Here is a 17,411-nt window from a genome sequence, read left to right as displayed (position 1 = left end):
TGGGCATTTGGGTTGGTTCCAGGTCTTTGCTATTGTAAACTGTGCTGCAGTGAACATTCGTGTGCATGTGTCCTTATAGTAGAACGATTTATAATCCTTTGGATACATACCCAGTAATGGGATTGCTGGGTCAAATGGAATTTCTATTTCTAGGTCCTTGAGGAATCGCCACACTGTTTTCCACAATGGTTGAACTAATTTACACTCCCACCAACAGTGTAAAAGTGTTCCTATTTCTCCACATCCTCTCCAGCATCTGTTGTCTCCAGATTTTTTAATGATCGCCATTCTAACTGGCGTGAGATGGTATCTCAACGTAGTTTTGATTTGCATTTCCCTAATGACCAGTGATGATGAGCATTTTTTCATATGTTTGTTGGCCTCATGTATGTCTTCTTTTGTAAAGTACCTGTTCATATCCTTTGCCCATTTTTGAATGGGCTTGTTTGTTTTTTTCTTGTAAATCTTTTTTAGCTCGTTGTAAATTCTGGATATCAGCCCTTTGTCTGACGGGTAGGCTGCAAAAATTTTTTCCCATTCTGTTGGTTGCTGATTCACTCTATTGACTGTTTCTTTCGCCGTGCAGAAGCTGTGGAGTTTGATCAGGTCCCATTTGTCTATTTTGGCTATTGTTGCCAATGCTTTTGGTGTTTTGGTCATAAAGTCCTTGCCTACGCCTATGTCCTGAATGGTTTTGCCTAGGTTTTCTTCTAGGGTTTTTATGGTGTTAGGTCTTATGTTTAAGTCTTTAATCCATCTGGAGTCAATTTTAGTGTAAGGTGTCAGGAAGGGGTCCAGTTTCTGCTTTCTGTATATGGCTAGCCATTTTCCCAACACCACTTATTGAACAGGAATTCCTTTCCCCATTGCTTGTTTTTGTCAGGTTTGTCAAAGATCGGGTAGTTGTAGATATGTTGTGTCACCTCCAACGCCTCTGTTCTGTTCCATTGATCTATATCTCTGTTTTGGTACCAGTACCATGCTGTTTTGATTACTGTAGCCTTGTAGTATAGTTTGATGTCGGGTAGTGTGATGCCTCCTGCTTTGTTCTTTTTGCTTAGAATTGAGTTGGCTATGCGGGCTCTCTTTTGGTTCCATATGAAGTTTAAGGTGGTTTTTTCCAGTTCTGTGAAGAAGGTCATCGGTAGCTTGATGGGGATAGCGTTGAATCTGTAAATTACTTTGGGCAGTATGGCCATTTTCACAATATTGATTCTTCCTAACCATGAACATGGAATGTTTCTCCATCTGTTTGTGTCCTCTCTTATTTCGTTGAGCAGTGGTTTGTAGTTCTCCTTGAACAGGTCCTTTACATTCCTTGTTAGTTGTATTCCTAGGTATTTTATTCTCTTTGTAGCAATTGTGAATGGCAGTTCGTTCTTGATTTGGCTCTCTTTAAATCTGTTATTAGTGTATAGGAATGCTTGTGATTTTTGCACATTGATTTTGTATCCTGAGACTTTGCTGAAGTTGCTTATCAGTTTCAGGAGATTTTGGACTGAGACGATGGGGTCTTCTAGATATACAATCATGTCGTCTGCAAATAGAGACAATTTGACTTCCTCCTTTCCTAATTGAATACCCTTTATTTCCTTTTCTTGCCTGATTGCTCTGGCTAGAACTTCCAGTACTATATTGAATAGGAGTGGTGAGAGAGGGCATCCTTGTCTAGTGCCTGATTTCAAAGGGAATGCTTCCAGTTTTTGCCCATTCAGTATGATATTGGCTGTCGGTTTGTCATAAATAGCTTTTATTATTTTGAGATACGTTCCGTCGATACCTAGTTTATTGAGAGTTTTTAGCATAAAGGGCTGTTGAATTTTGTCAAAGGCCTTCTCTGCATCAATTGAGATAATCATGTGGTTTTTGTCTTTGGTTCTGTTTATGTGGTGAATTACATTTATAGACTTGCGTATATTGAACCAGCCTTGCATCCCCGGAATGAATCCTACTTGATCATGGTGGATAAGCTTTTTGATGTGCTGTTGCAATCGGCTTGCCAGTATTTTATTGAAGATTTTTGCATCTATGTTCATCATGGATATTGGCCTGTAGTTTTCTTTTCTTGTTGAGTCTCTGCCGGGTTTTGGTATTAGGATGATGTTGGTCTCATAAAATGATTTGGGAAGGATTCCCTCTTTTTGGATTATTTGGAATAGTTTCAGTAGGAATGGTACCAGTTCCTCTTTGTATGTCTGGTAGAATTCGGCTGTGAACCCATCTGGACCTGGGCTTTTTTTGGCTGGTAGGCTCTTAATTGCTGCCTCGACTTCAGACCTTGTTATTGGTCTATTCAGGGTTTCAACTTCTTCCTGGTTTAGGCTTGGGAGGAGGCAACTGTCCAGGAATTTATCCATTTCTTCCAGGTTTTCTAATTTATGTGCATAGAGTTGCTTGTAATAATCTCTGATGATGGTTTGAATTTCTGTGGCATCTGTGGTGATATCCCCTTTATCATTTTTTATTGCATCTATTTGGTTATTCTCTCTTTTCTTTTTTATTAGTCTGGCTAGTGGTCTGTCTATTTTGTTGATCTTTTCAAAAAACCAGCTCCTGGATTTATTGATTTTTTGTAGGGTTTTTCGTGTCTCTATCTCCTTCAATTCTGCTTTGATCTTAGTTATTTCTTGTCTTCTTCTAGGTTTTGAGTTTTTTTGATCTTGCTCCTCTAGCTCTTTCAATTTTGATGATAGGGTGTCAATTTTAGATCTCTCCTTTCTTCTCATGTGGGCACTTATTGCTATATATTTTCCTCTAGAGACTGCTTTAAATGTGTCCCAGAGATTCTGGTATGTGGTGTCTTCATTCTCGTTGGTTTCGAAGAACATCTTTATTTCTGCCTTCATTTCAGTATTTATCCAGTCAACATTCAGGAGAAAGTTGTTCAATTTCCATGAAGCTGTGCGGTTCTGGGTTGGTTTCTGAATTCTGAGTTCTAACTTGATTGCACTGTGGTCTGAGAGACTGTTTGTTATGGTTTCCGTTCTTTTGCATTTGCTGAGGAGTGATTTACTTCCAATTACGTGGTCAATTTTAGAGTAGGTGTGATGTGGTACTGAGAAGAATGTATATTCTGTGGATTTGGGGTGGAGAGTTCTGTAAATGTCTATTAGGTTTGCTTGTTCCAGGTCCAAGTTCAAGTCCTGGATATCCTTGTTAATTTTCTGTCTCGTTGATCTGTCTAATATTGACAATGGGGTGTTGAAGTCTCCCACTATTATTGTGTGGGAGTCTAGGTCTCTTTGTAATTTTTTAAGAACTTTCCTTATATATTTGGGTGCTCCTGTATTAGGTGCATATATATTTAGGATCGTTAGCTTTTCTTGTTGCATTGATCCCTTTACCATTATGTAATGTCCTTCTTTGTCTCTTTTGATCTTTGTTGCTTTAAAGTCTATTTTGTCAGAGATGAGAATTGCAACTCCTGCTTTTTTTTGCTCTCCGTTTGCTTGGTAAATCTTCCTCCATCCCTTTATTGTGAGTCTTTGTGTATCCTTGCATGTGAGGTGGGTTTCCTGGATACAGCACACTGATGGGTTTTGGCTTTTTATCCAGTTTGCGAGTCTGTGTCTTTTGATTGGGGCATTTAGTCCATTTACATTTAGGGTTAATATTGTTATGTGTGAATTTGATCCTGTCATTTTGATGCTAGCTGGCTGTTTTTCCCATTGGTTGATGCAGATTCTTCATTGTGTTGATGCTCTTTACCGTTTCATGTGTTTTTGGAGTGGCTGGTTCTGGTTATTCTTTTCTATGTGTAGTGCCTCCTTTAGGAGCTCTTGTAAAGCTGGTCTGGTGATGGTGAAATCTCTGAGTTCTTGCTTGTTCACAAAGGATTTTATTTTTCCTTCACTTATGAAGCTTAGTTTGGCTGGATATGAAATTCTGGGTTGAAAGTTCTTTTCTTTAAGGATGTTAATTATCGGCCCCCACTCTCTTCTGGCCTGTAGGGTTTCTGCTGAGAGATCTGCAGTGAGTCTGATGGGCTTCCCTTTGTGGGTAACCCGACCTTTCTCTCTGGCTGCCCTTAGTATTTTCTCCTTCATTTCAACCCTGGTGAATCTGATGATTATGTGCCTCGGTGTTGCTCTTCTAGGGGAATATCTTTGTGGTGTTCTCTGTATTTCCTGGGCTTGAATATTGGCCTGCCTTGCTAGGTTGGGGAAGTTTTCCTGGATAATATCCTGGAGAGCATTTTCCAGCTTGGATGCATTCTCTTAGTCACATTCAGGTACACCTATCAAACGTAGATTAGGTCTTTTCACATAGTCCCATATTTCTTGTTGGCTTTGTTCATTCCTTTTTACCCTGTTTTCTCTAATCTTGCCTTCTCGTTTTATTTCATTGAGTTGATCTTCTACCTCTGATATCCTTTCTTCTGCTTGGTCAATTCGGCTGTTGAAACTTGTGCATGCTTCACGAAGTTCTCGTGTTGTGTTTTTCAGCTCCATCAATTCACTCATATTCCTCTCTGAGTTGTCCATTCTTGTTAGCATTTCGTCAAGTCTTTTTTCAAGGTTCTTAGTTTCTTTGCATTGGGTTAGAACATGTTCTTTTAGCTCACGAAAGTTTCTTATTATCCACTTTCTGAAAGCTGATTCTGTCATTTCCTCACACTCATTCTCCATCCAGTCTTGTTCCCTTGCTGGTGGGGAGTTGTGCTCCCTTGTAGGAGGAGAAGTGTTCTGATTTTGGGTGTTTTCATCCTTTTTGCGCTGGTTTCTTCCCATCTTTGTGGATTTATCCACTTATCGACTTTGTAGTTGCTGTCTTTCTGATTTTGGTAATTTTAAGTCTGCAGCAGCAGAACTCATAAACCCCCTTTTTCTTCCCTCCCGGTGTTCTGTCCCGGGGATTTAGGGAGTTATGATTTTCCGCTGTCTTCTTGTTGCTTTCCCTGCCCACAAGGTGGCAGCCTAGTCGCACTCAGCCTGTAGAGGCTTCGCTGAGCTGCTGTGGGCTCCACCCAGCTTCCTTGTGAACTTTCCTGCAGTCTTGTTTATATGGGCGTAGTTAGAACTGTTTCCGCTATGATGGCCCGCCCCTGTAGTGACGGAGTCTCTGTAGTGGCGGGTTACCTTTGTTGCGGCAAATTGCCCTAGGAACTGCAGGGTGTCCCAGTGGAGGGCGCCCCTTCCCCACAGAGCTGGACCTACCCGGGTTCAGTTGTGTTTCCTGAGGCGCTTTCTTTGCCCAGGAGTCTCCTGTCTTGTCTCCCTGTTTCAGCTCCCCTTGCTGGCTTACCGGGGACTCAGTTTCACTCACTCTGCAGGAGGAGCCACTTCCCTTGCCTCAGGGCACAGGCCGAGCGGTTGCGCCAGTCAAACCAGCCACGCTGGCGACCCGTGGGGCTCTTTCCCCTGTGAATCTCCTGGTCTGTGGGCAGTAAAAATCCGCTGCCCAGTGAGCCATTGCTGAAGCGGCGGCTCTGAGATTCGTGGCGTGTTTTTGCCCGGGGAATTTCCTGGCTTGACTCCCTGTTTCAGCTCCCCTTGCTGGCTTACAGAGGACTCAGTCGCACTCACTCTGCAGAAGGAGCCGCTGCTCCCTGCCTCAGGGTGCAGGCCTAGCCGCGGCCTTGCCACTCAAGCCAGCAGCGCTGGCGACCTGTGGTGCTCTTCCCCCTGTGAATCTCCTGGTCTGTGGGCAGTAAATATCCGTCTGGAAATGCGGCGTCCACTCACCCTCTGCGCTTTCTCTCGGAGCTGCATTCGCGAGTTCCTCCTAATTGGCCATCTTGGATCTGTCCCCCAAAATAGTCCACTTATTATGTAAGATAAAGCCAATGAATTTTAGTGTAATAGAGAACAAAAAGTTTATTGATGTTATTTTGGATGTCATGCTGCAACTACCTTTAAGAAATGGTCTGCCGTGTGTGCACCTATGCAACAATCTTGCATGTTCTTCACATGTACCCCAAAACCTAGAATGCAATAAAAAAAATCAAAATTAAAAAAAAAAAGAAATGGTCATTTGTCAAATTTTGGTGTAGTATCAAAGAAAAATATATACATTTATCTGAGAAGGATGTAAAAATGTCTGCTCTTTTCTAAACCAGTATCTGTGAGATGTTGAGATTTTTCTGTATGCATCAACCAAATGACATGTTGCAGTTGATTGAATGCATAAGTAAAAATGTAAGTAGTGTTTATATATATGTTATTTATATTAACATGTAATGATCTATTAAGTTGTTATATGTCAAACAATTAATTAATTAAAACATGGGCTTTTATATTAGAAAGACCTGAATCAAAATCACTTGGCATGATATTTGGCAATTTATTTAATCTCTCTGAGACTTGGTTTTTTCATTTGCACGTGAGGAAAATATCAACAAATCCTTTAGACTTTCTGTGCATTACTAGATAACATGTAATAAGCATAACACAATTACAAGCATATAAATGGCACATTACACTGGTGAGATTATTTAAGTATTTCTTCTTTCCAAGATTCTTTAAGTTTTACTCCAGCATAATATCAAACATGGGAAACTGTCTGCACTATGTTGTTTCAGATGTACCTTTATTGTATTATAACATATTACAATATATTTTTTAACCTTTGTAGAGATTATATATCCCATATGTGCCAGGGAGAAGTGAAAAGGACAAAGTAATGTCTAATGTATGCAACTGATTTAACACAAGGCTAAATCTCAAGATATGGGAGAATATGATTTAAAAACTTCACTGATCAAATAGTAAATCAGTGATGGAGATACAAGAGTTCATTTATTAATTCATTCACTTTTCAAGATGAAGTTATTGAGTACATAGAACACTGCTAGGTCCTAGTAATCCAAAGGTGAGCAATACAATTTTTGTCTGCATGTAATTTATGGTTGCTCAGTGGAAAAACCAGTGCAAACAAACCAATACCGTGTTACAGGTAGCATGATACACAGGCCTAGAGTGAAGAGAGAGAGTACCTAAGATAAGGTAGTTATTTTGTCTGTTGGTAATGAAGGGCAGTCTGACAAGATTCCCTAGGAAAGATGATATTGGACTGATTCTGAAAACAGGATGTACTTGCCTAGTGGATAACAGCAGTGGAGGTTGTGGGGGACCTTTCCAGGAGAGAGAATAATATGAGAAAAGTCACAAAAGTGTGAAATAACATGGCATATGTAAGGAGATGCTGGAAGTTCCACATGATTGGAAGAGGACTGAAAATAGGATGTGGCAAGAAATAAGCCGTGTCCAGATCACAGAATGCCCTTCCTATTCACAACTGAGTGAGTCACTGAAGGATAAAATAAAGGTTTGAATCTAGTTGCTAACATTCATCCAAATTCATCTAGGATATGTTTCCATGAATTTATAACCGAGATTTCAAAAGCGTCTTTTAGATAAAATTGAGGAAATTCTTTAAAAATACTTCAAAACAATTGAATATCTTCTTCAGAAGATGCTCAGGTATGGTGAAGGAAGTTTCTAAAGATTGGATTTGATTTTTATCTTTGTGACTTCGGGTGCTTTTACTGGCAGTTTCATGATAGACATCTGCCTGAAACATCTTCGTTCTTAGGAAAGTTTGCTTATCCACTGGAGAAATACTTACTGTTGGCCCAATTCCAACACACAATTTCTTCCTGAGATTTTGAAAAAAGAACAAAGTGATTAAATGGCCAAGGTACTGAAAACACTTTAAAAATATCAGTGAAGGGAATATCTAGGGTTGAGTGTTTAGAAATACTTAGAAATTTCATACACGGTAAGACTAATAATTGCAGTAATCATGGGCCCTTAAATAATTTTTGAAAGCTGTTTTTGATCATATTTTCCATTGAACAAGAGGCTAATCTTTATAGCAAACAAAAGAAAACAATAATAACCACAGCAATAAAACAAACTATAGAAAAATATATAATTCTCTAATATCTTTATACTTGAAAAGGTTTGCTAAGGCCTCAATGAAGTATATTTAAGTTGAGCTAAATATGCTTAGAAGAAAATCTCAATTATAGTTGCCAAAAGTTAAAAAGAAGAAAAAGGAGTCATGGGAAAGGATAAGACAAGTTGACAAATGGTGTCATTTTACATCTCTTTGAAACTATTCCTTTAGATCTGTTTTACTTTATCAGTGGCATACTGAGGTAAGAACTAGAAACATCAAGGTTTCTTATTGTGGAGAGAAAGTCCCTTGAGATTACTGAATACCTAACTCAAATGGTATCTGAAATAATAGGTTATAGGTAGGCATACTGGGTCTCATTAAAATGAATGTAGATGTTCATCCATTCATCCATTTATTTATTCATACCTTTGCTTTAAGATATTTATCATGTATTTACTATGTGCCAGTTTCTGGCTTGAGCAATTTGATATATCTTATGCTATTTTAAATTTTATTTTCTTTAAAGATCTATTAATATTTCATTCCTGTGTACAAAAATGAAATACCTAGTAATGGAACTAACGAAAGATGTATGTGACCTTTGCAAAGAAAATTGTAAAACATTTTGAAAGACGATTCCAAATAAAAACAGTGAAGCAGCATGGATTACACATGGATTAAATGATTCAACATACTAAAGATGTCAATTTTCCCCCAGCTGGTACTTAGACTCAGTGTAATTCCACTCCAAATCTAATGGGTTTTCTTGTAAAGAATGTCAAGGTGATTCTAAAGATATAAAAGACCGAAGGGTTAAAATAGATAAGACTATTTGAGAGTATGTCTTATCAAATATATGTATAGTAATCAAATAAAGAAGTATTCATTCAAGGATAAACAAACTGACCTGTGAAACAAAATGAAGAGTCTAGAATCAAATCTACATATAATTGGAAACTTAATTTATGACCCAGCTAATCTTGCTGATAAGAGAAAATAGAAAGAAATTTTTAAATAGTGCTGAAATAACTGACCATGCATGTGAAAAATATCTTACTTATATCACTGAAGTGATACCTTACTTATATGCTACCTAATATATTTTGAACAACAAGTCACTCCAAAAACGTAGGGCTCAAAACAATAAATATCTATTTGGCACAGTTTCTGTCAGTCAGAAATTCAGGAACAGCTTATCTGGCCGTTCTGTCTTGAGTTTCTAATGAGGTTGCAGTAGAGATGTCAGGTGCCACAGTCTTCTGAAGGCTTGACTGAGACTAGAGGATGCCCTTCTCAGATGGCTTATCCACATGGCTGTTACCAGCAGGCTCCTCACTGCTTCTCGGCTTAGTTTCAGTTCCTAGCCGCATGGTCGGCTCCAAAGTGCTGCTTGAATGTCCTCATGACACAGAAGTTGGCTTCCCTCATAGCTTAAAATAAAAGAGAGAGGACAATTGGAAACTGCAATGTCTTTTATTATGTAGGCTCAGAGATCTAACACCATCATCTTTGCATATCCTATTTATTATACAGGTCAGCCTTATTCGGCTCAGGGATTACTGGTGCCATTGTGGAAGCTGGTTATCACATACACAAAAATTAATGATAGATTAGAGAATTCTATAACATTTTATAAGACAATCTATGAGAAAATTTTTATGATTTCAGAGCAAAGATTTCTCAAAGAAGAAACAAAATACTCAAATTTCAAAGAATGACTGATTAATTCAACTACATTAAGAATAAGGCCATATATTTAACAAAAACAGCATAAAGTAGAAAACAAATCACAAATATAATATTTGCAGCAAATATAATTTAAAAGTATGAATACCCAGACTATACAAAGAAATGCAAACCAAAACTAAAGAGATAAATGATGCAAAAGAAAAATGAGGAAAAGCCTTAAGTTTCTGACAGGTCTATAAATACATTAAAAGATGGTCAATTTCATTAGTAACCAGAGAAATGCAAAGTACAGCCAAATGTAATACCATTACAGACCCATTTGACTTGCAAAACCTAAGACATGTGAAACAAAACTAAACAAAAAAAGAAAAAGAAAAATATTAAAAACTTAATTAAAGAATCCTGAGACGATGAAAGTGTAATGACATGGAACAATGGAAAACCTTCCACATGGCCAGCATGACTGTAAATGGTCCAACCATTGTGAATCGCATTTGGCATTATGTACCATAGTTGAGGATGTGCATATCCAACTATCCAGCAATTCCTCTTCTGGAGAAAATACAGCATATATTTGTAGAAACACTGTATTAACAAAACACTGAAAATAAACAATCAACAAAGGAATGGACAAATTATAGGCTACAATGGAATACCATACAGCTGTGGAAGGATGGGAGTAAGGGTGCAGGATTTTTTTTTTAATTTAGAGACATTATAACATATATAAATGCCCATGAGAAGTAACCCATAAAGAGGGGGAGGCTAAAGATATAGAAGAGAGAGTAAAATAAATGAATAGTGTGAGATTCCTGAAAGGCAAATGATAACGATTATGGAGACAAGGGAAAGGTTTTCTTCATTAAATATGATGGAAGAGATAAGGATGGATATGCATTTATTCAGTAAATCAATGGGGATCCTCCATGCCAGGCCGTGTCATTGCTATGAAGGATGCAAGCAGATTTGAAAATTGGGTGATAGGAATATGATGAAATGTCTATTTAATGGCTTTCATGTTCCTTGTGAAGTAGGTGGTAAAGTCTTCTCCTGGGGGTGAGGCAAAAACTTGGGGCTTCAGGTTTAAGGAGAGTGAAGATTAAAAATTGTGTATAGAGCAGGAGAGCAAGCTAAAGAAGGAAATAAAACAGCATGGTTGGGCAGTGTTCAGAGCCTAGCAAGGTTAGTGAATTTATGGACAGAATTCCCAGTTGTACAACTTTGTCCAGCAGTGCTCAGTGCTGGTATATATATACATTTTTTTTTCAGCAGGTTCAAACAAGAGGACAACATAACAGAAAAATGTAGGATATGTAGGACACTGGCAAGAATTTTTTTTTTAATGACAGATGATAGTCACCAGTGAGCTTGCTGATTAAAATCCTGGAGAGCCATGCGTGGTGGTGCGTGCCTGTAGTTCCAGCTACTCTGAAGGCTCTCTTAAGGTGGCAGCGAGCCATGACTGCACTCTAGCCTGGGCGACAGAATGAGATCCTGTCTCTGAAAAAAAAAGAATTCAGAATGAGAGTGTATCATTTGAGCGTATCCAGGAATCAAGTAATGCTATTATATATTTATTTGATGAGAAATATAAGTGTTTAAAACCGCAAGTACAGAGGAGTTAATGTCCTCTTAGAAGGAAACCCGCTGATGAAAGACAGGAGATGGAAAGGGTCCTGCAGATATATTTTCCTGCCTTTCTCCCTCAGCTGTTTGGAGATGCAAAATCTTCCACCTGTCCTGTGATACTGAGCTATCTTTTCTTGTAAAACTATGGACAGGTCAGTAATGCACCACCTTGCATTTTCTTTTATTCCTTCCCTGCTTCACTTTGCTCTTTACCTCATTCTTGCTTCCCTGGGATTTTACTTCCCGATAAAACAGCACTGCAGAAGTTTTGTTTAGGCTGTCTTTTAGGGTACTTGGAGGAAGACAAAGTGAATTTCTCTGCTGAATTTGGAGTTGTTGCTTTCTCACTCATTCTTTCAGCGACCTTGAAAAATTTATTTAATATCTTCCTTGGCCACTATATGAGGTTGATGAAGTTCTCTAGATTAAAAAAAGGAACAATTATATAATTATCAAAAAGTTACTTCAAATAAAAGTGTTAGAATACATATTGCGGAAGGACATTATACCACTTCGTGGAAGTCACACAGATATTTCTTTTCTCTAGTTTTCTATTTATTAAGAGCAAGTTGAATGGAAGTAACAAAAAAAGTCATTCTTGCTGAGAAACAGAACATATTGAAGCGATGAATGAAGGTTAATCTTTAAAGATATCCCCTACAAAAAAACACTCCTAATATCTTTTTACTTGTAGAGAGACTTCCTCCAGAAACCCAATATGAACGTAAACATCCTAAGTTCCAGTTCCATAAGAACCGTTAAACTTCAACTTTTAAAAACCTTCAAGAAATGAATAGTCTTTTGCCTCTGCCAGCTTAGAAATTAAGAGAAAGAAATATCTTCAAAATATACCAGCATCCTTTTCTTTAGTCTCTAATCTCAAATTAACTTTTGGGAGGTTTTTCAGGCCCCTGTCATCAAGGAGTGCAAGCATAGGAGTACGTGCAAGAACTAGCATGTATGATTCAAAAGAGCTTGGCAATTGTACGGGGACACTCAGGTTAATTATGCATGTTGCCACCTCGCAGAGATCCACAAGGGGGCACTCTTTTGCTGAACTTTTCTATACATTTTAAGGTAAAAAGAGACTACGATAAAAGGAATTTGGTCTATATTCATTTCTCACAGTTCCTTCAATTGTATCATCCTACTCAGTTTCTTCCTTTGCTATCTTTCTTCAGTGTTTTTTTTTTATTGTGGTAAAATATACATAACGTAAAATTTACCATCTTAAAGTGAGCAATTCAGTGGCATTAAGTACATTCACATTCTTTTATAACCATCATTACCATCCAGCTCCAGAACTTTTTCATTTTCCCAAACTGAAACTCTACACCCATTGAAAAATAACTCCCCATTTCCCCCTCCCCCAACCCCAGCAGCAACCATTCTACTTTCTGCGTCTATGAATTTCACTCTAGGTACTTCATACAAGTGGAATTATAAAATTTCGATTAACGTAATTTTTCAAAGTTCATCCCTGTTGTTCCAGATAATTCTCAAATGAACTTTTCTCCAATCTTACTAAGTATCCAGTTTTAGGTAACAGTAGGCTAAATGAGGCTCATATTACTGGCACTTCTATATTTGTACTTGCTCTTTATTGATCTTTGCTTCCCCATTTGTCCACGTTCCTCAACTTCCTAACTGACTCACCATTGTTTAGTGAGTCAGATTCCACCAACCACCTTTTTTACTAAATTCATCACAAAAACTCTATCTTTCTTACCATGGGTTTCAATTCACATTTAAATAACCATTCATCTGAACATAGTAGCAACTCTTATTTATTTATTTATTTATTTGAGACATGGTCTCACTCTGTCACCCAGGCTGGAGTGCAGTGGCACCATCTCAGCTCACTGCAGCCTCAACTTCCCAGTTTTAAGCAATCCTCTCATCTCAGCCTCCTGAGTAGTTGAGACTAAAGGCATGAGTCACCACAATCAGGTTGGTAGCAACTTTTATACAAAGTCACAGCACTGAAAAGCAAAAATAATTGAGTATAAAGTGCTTCCTGATCCAGTAATAATGAAGATGGCTGGTGGCAGCGTGTGGTGGCACTGCCTGGATTAAGTTTGTTTTAAAGTTCTCTCCCCTAATACTACATCCCCTTAGCCAAAAATTGCACATTTCCTTTTAATTTTTTTTTTTTTTGTAGAGATGGGGGTCTCCCTATTTTGCCCAGGCAGGTTTCAAACTCCTGGGCTCAAGGTATCCTCCTGTCTTGGCATCCCAAAATTCTAGGATTACAGACATGAGCCACCATGACTGGCCTGTACATTTCTTCATATGGCCAGAGAAAAAAGTATCAACTGGGAATATTTTAACCAGCTTCACATACATTAAGTGCTATATTGTCTTTGTTATTATCATTTTCCTCTTCTATATTGATGATGTTTTAAAAACAAAGTGAACAAGCAATTGAACAAAAGACCTACAGTGTCTTTCAGGGTCCACTGCGCTATGAAGAAAAGGAAAGAAATATGTTTGGAATAGCAGATTATTACACTGTGATGAGTTTGGCCTGAGAGGAGCATAGCCATTTAGGGTAGTTGGGGGCTACAGGTATGAGCCACAATGCACATCCTATCAGCAACTTTTATAGACAGTTACAGATAACACCAAAATGCTAGCGTCTGCTAGTGTGTGCTGTATGCATAAGAGTCAGAGAAATTATTCCAGAGGAAAGATGAAAAGTCTGAAGGCTGTATTTAAATGCTCTAATTGGTTGATCCAGACCCTTCTGATAGTCTGTTTTTATAGACATGGCAAAATGACACTTGGAAGTCATTTGAGAAAATATTCTTGGTATCACAGAGGTAAGCAAAAGGACAACTGGAGATCTCTTGGATATTTATGTTCACATTGATTGATTATTTGAGGCTGGAGAAAGAAGGAGTCTTCTTCCTCTCTAGGCAAAGAGAAGACGATCATACAAGAGAGCATCCGACATCCAAAGCATAACACCAATAAGTATGGCCAGGCCCAAGGGCAAGACTCAAACTGATCCTTTTTCTTAAAGAATCTAACCGCAGCCGTGTTTTTGATTGTTATTTTAAGGGTGGGAAAGAACCCCTGCCTTATTCTTCTTGAAAATCCTGATGCTTTGATAAAATAGTTTCTAAATTATTTCCTATCTACCTGCCCTGCTCTGTTCTGGCTATAATTACTAGGCTAGCCAAAGATAGACTCTCCCAAGTGTTATATCTAGTTGATTGTTGATTTCCTAGAGGGGGAAAAAATTTTGTAATTAATCGTGGAAGCTTCTCTTCAGAAGAATGTTTACGTCATGGCTCAAGGCTCAAATTAGGCCAAGTTTCTTATACAGCATATATTTTTGTTCATTTCCTTCCCCTTTCCTCCTACCAAAGGAAAGAAAAAAACTAGAATCTGTTTTAAAGGCTCAAATGAGAGTTTTAGGAAGAAATACAAACTCTTATTTCTTAATCCCACATTGTATGTGGTTACTGTTTTGAGCTGGTCAAATTTGTTGAACACTTAGAATAATCATTCAAGAAACAGAGGGGAAAGAATTTTAAAGAAACCAAATAGTGATTTAGATATTGTTTAAAATTTTTAAAGTGTATTTGACTTTACAGTTCCATTGAATGTAGGATGCTTCATTCTTTTGAAGATATGACAGTTAGTTTCTGGACCAAATTTGGATTTCCTAGATCACTAAAAAAAATCATTGCTAATTTAACATGTGCTTAACTTGCACAAGGTGCAGTAGCATGAATATCATGTGGATTGTCTTATGTGGCTTTCCAGATGATCCTGTAAGGTAGCATTATGGAAACTGATATCCCTAAAAGTTAACCTGGTGGTAGCCTGTAATTGAGAACTAGAATGTAAACCAAGGTGGTTACACTCAATGCCTTGTGCTCTTAAAACGGTATCATGCTGCCTTCTTGGAGGAATCCTTAGTTTAAGCAGGAAGATTTTTCCTTATTCTGTCTGTGCAACTAAGTTACTGTTTTTTGACTTTAGGCAAATCAATTGACCTAAACAAGAAGAATCTTAGATTCCGTGGTTTTTTTTTTTTTTTGGTCAAGGGAGTGTCCTCTAGTTGAGTGAAGTCATTTTTCCTTGAATGACTGACAGAAAGGCTTTGGCTCACCTGTAATTCACAGTTTAGCTGAGCCAGTGTACTGTAAAGTCTGCTTCACTCCACCAGCCAACAAAGAGCAGGCAGCCATCGCTTTCTTAGGTTCTGGGGGAAGCTATTTGTCGGTGATAACCTAGATAACTTTGGATAGCTGCAACAACATCTCTCCCTTGGCATATGGGGTGTGTTTAGATGCTAATCACTGCCTCATCTGTGAGCACTTCAGTTTTTGTTTTTCACACAAGCCGGGTGAATATAAAAATAGAAGTAAATAAAAAGAAATAACTGAATCAGCAACCTGGAATTTTCTCTTCTCTGGATAAGATTGTTGTAAACTGAAAATGCTCCACTAGTTGTTTGGGGGTTTAAGACGGAAGAAGTGGGATGAAGATGTTTGATAATTTGGTTGCTATGCAACCACTTTACAATTATGTAAGCTCCTACCACACGAGGTGATACAGAAGGGATGGTAGAGTATGCTGACGCAGTGAGCACACAGAAGACAGTTTTCATGTGACAGAGCCAGAGTCTGAGATCTGGAGTTTCAGAATATATAGGTAAGAAGTAAATGTCACAAATTACAAAGGCCTTCATTTATAGCAAGAATATGGGGCTTCTATTCCAGAGCTGGATGAGCAAAAGCTCACCAGAAACAGCCTAGTTTCAAGGAAGGAAGACACATACTTGTCCTTTGAATCAGGACTTATTCTAACCAAAATTCAGGAAAGATTTTTTTAAAAAGGACATTAGCAGTATGGTATACTTTATTATTATTTAATTAGCCTTGCCCAGTTGAAACTTTTTCAGTAATATTTTAAGGTAGGTGGTACTATTTTCATTATAAAAATGCAAAACGTAGGCTTAAGAGACATGCGGTAATTTGCTCAACATCATATTATAGTTGGGTGTAAATCTGGGCTATGAGCACAAAACTTTTAGATCAAGTGCAGTATTGTTCTCATTACATTACGCTTCACAGATGATCATTTACTCTTAGTGTTTCTTTCATATTATGTTTTTTCTTTTATGAAATCCACTGATTCTGTTCAGAATCTTATTTTATTCATTTTTGCTAGCTATCTGATCATTTACTCTTGGTGTTTCTTTCATATTATGTTTTTTATTTTATGAAATCCACTGATTCTGTTGAGAATCTTATTTTATTCATTTTTGCTAGCTATCAAGGGTTTATTTCTGACCCTTGCTGGTGGGTTTACTGAATTTCAGAAGAGGCTACATAATTGATTTTATTGCATATGTTGCAATTTATTTCATATGTCATTTTCTTAAATATGCAATTTATTGCATATATAATTTTAACAATAACGTAAAGAGAGAAAATGTGTATAGTCTAAGAAACAAGACAATTAAAAGTTACTTAAAGTGGTCTTTACAATTTAGCCAATCCAAATCTCTGACTCATGGATAGAATGCCAAGATGACGGCCTCACTGAGGAAGTTTCTTGGTCTTTCTGTTTATAACTTAGCCAAAGGGCAAGTGGACATTTCTTTTCCAAGGGGTGGTATTATGCTCTCTGAATTTAGAAAATATTATTTAACATCATAAAGCTAGAGTTAGATCAGCGTGATGTTATGTAGAAGATAGTGTTCCCTAATCTTGAGTCACAATAAAGATTAGGTTTATGTGTTAGGATGATGGTTCATCACATTGTGTAATGTCTGTATGGCTTTCACATATCCCGTAGCCGTTCATTCTCATTATGATCAATGAAGTAAAGAGGGTATATTTAGTCACTCCATTTTGCAGATAATTGAAGTAATTAAAGGAAAGGAAGCTTAGAGACATTAAGTGACTTACCTGAGGTCCCATCAGGCAAGAGGGCAAGCCAGGCATCGGTTTTATTTTCCAGATAAAGTTCTGGTATTTTTCTCGTCCCTTTGCTGTTAGAATCACTGGTGGCCTTACCGCTAACCTTCCTTCTCCTCATGCCTCATATTCAACTTACTTATTGCAGGCAGTATTTGTACTTTTGTAATGGGGAACTAGGGACACTGAAACTAAATTTGTAATTACCTGAAATTAGATTAGTTTGGTTAGATTTTAAAATTGAACTATATGCAAATAAACAAGGGCTTCTGTGTCAATGTCAAACACTTGAATGTGGCTTTCAGAAAAATC

General features: G+C 37.7%; 1 long non-coding RNA gene across 1 annotated transcript; it reads right to left on the bottom strand.

Annotated features, from left to right (window-relative positions):
- Nucleotides 1-6,600: 6,600 nt before the first annotated feature.
- Nucleotides 6,601-17,210, bottom strand: LOC105726238 (uncharacterized). The gene is made up of 3 exons (XR_002479074.2): nucleotides 17,091-17,210; nucleotides 10,892-11,031; nucleotides 6,601-9,272 (listed from the first exon to the last, which is right to left on the bottom strand). It is a non-coding gene; the product is annotated as an uncharacterized LOC105726238 (long non-coding RNA).
- Between the last annotated feature and the right edge of the window lie 201 nt (nucleotides 17,211-17,411).

Source organism: Aotus nancymaae, unplaced genomic scaffold (genome assembly GCF_030222135.1).
Source record: "Aotus nancymaae isolate 86718 unplaced genomic scaffold, 86718_ANA_hifiasm-v0.15.2.pri h1tg000092l, whole genome shotgun sequence".
Lineage (NCBI taxonomy): Eukaryota > Metazoa > Chordata > Mammalia > Primates > Aotidae > Aotus > Aotus nancymaae.
This window is presented reverse-complemented; position numbering and strand designations above follow the sequence as displayed.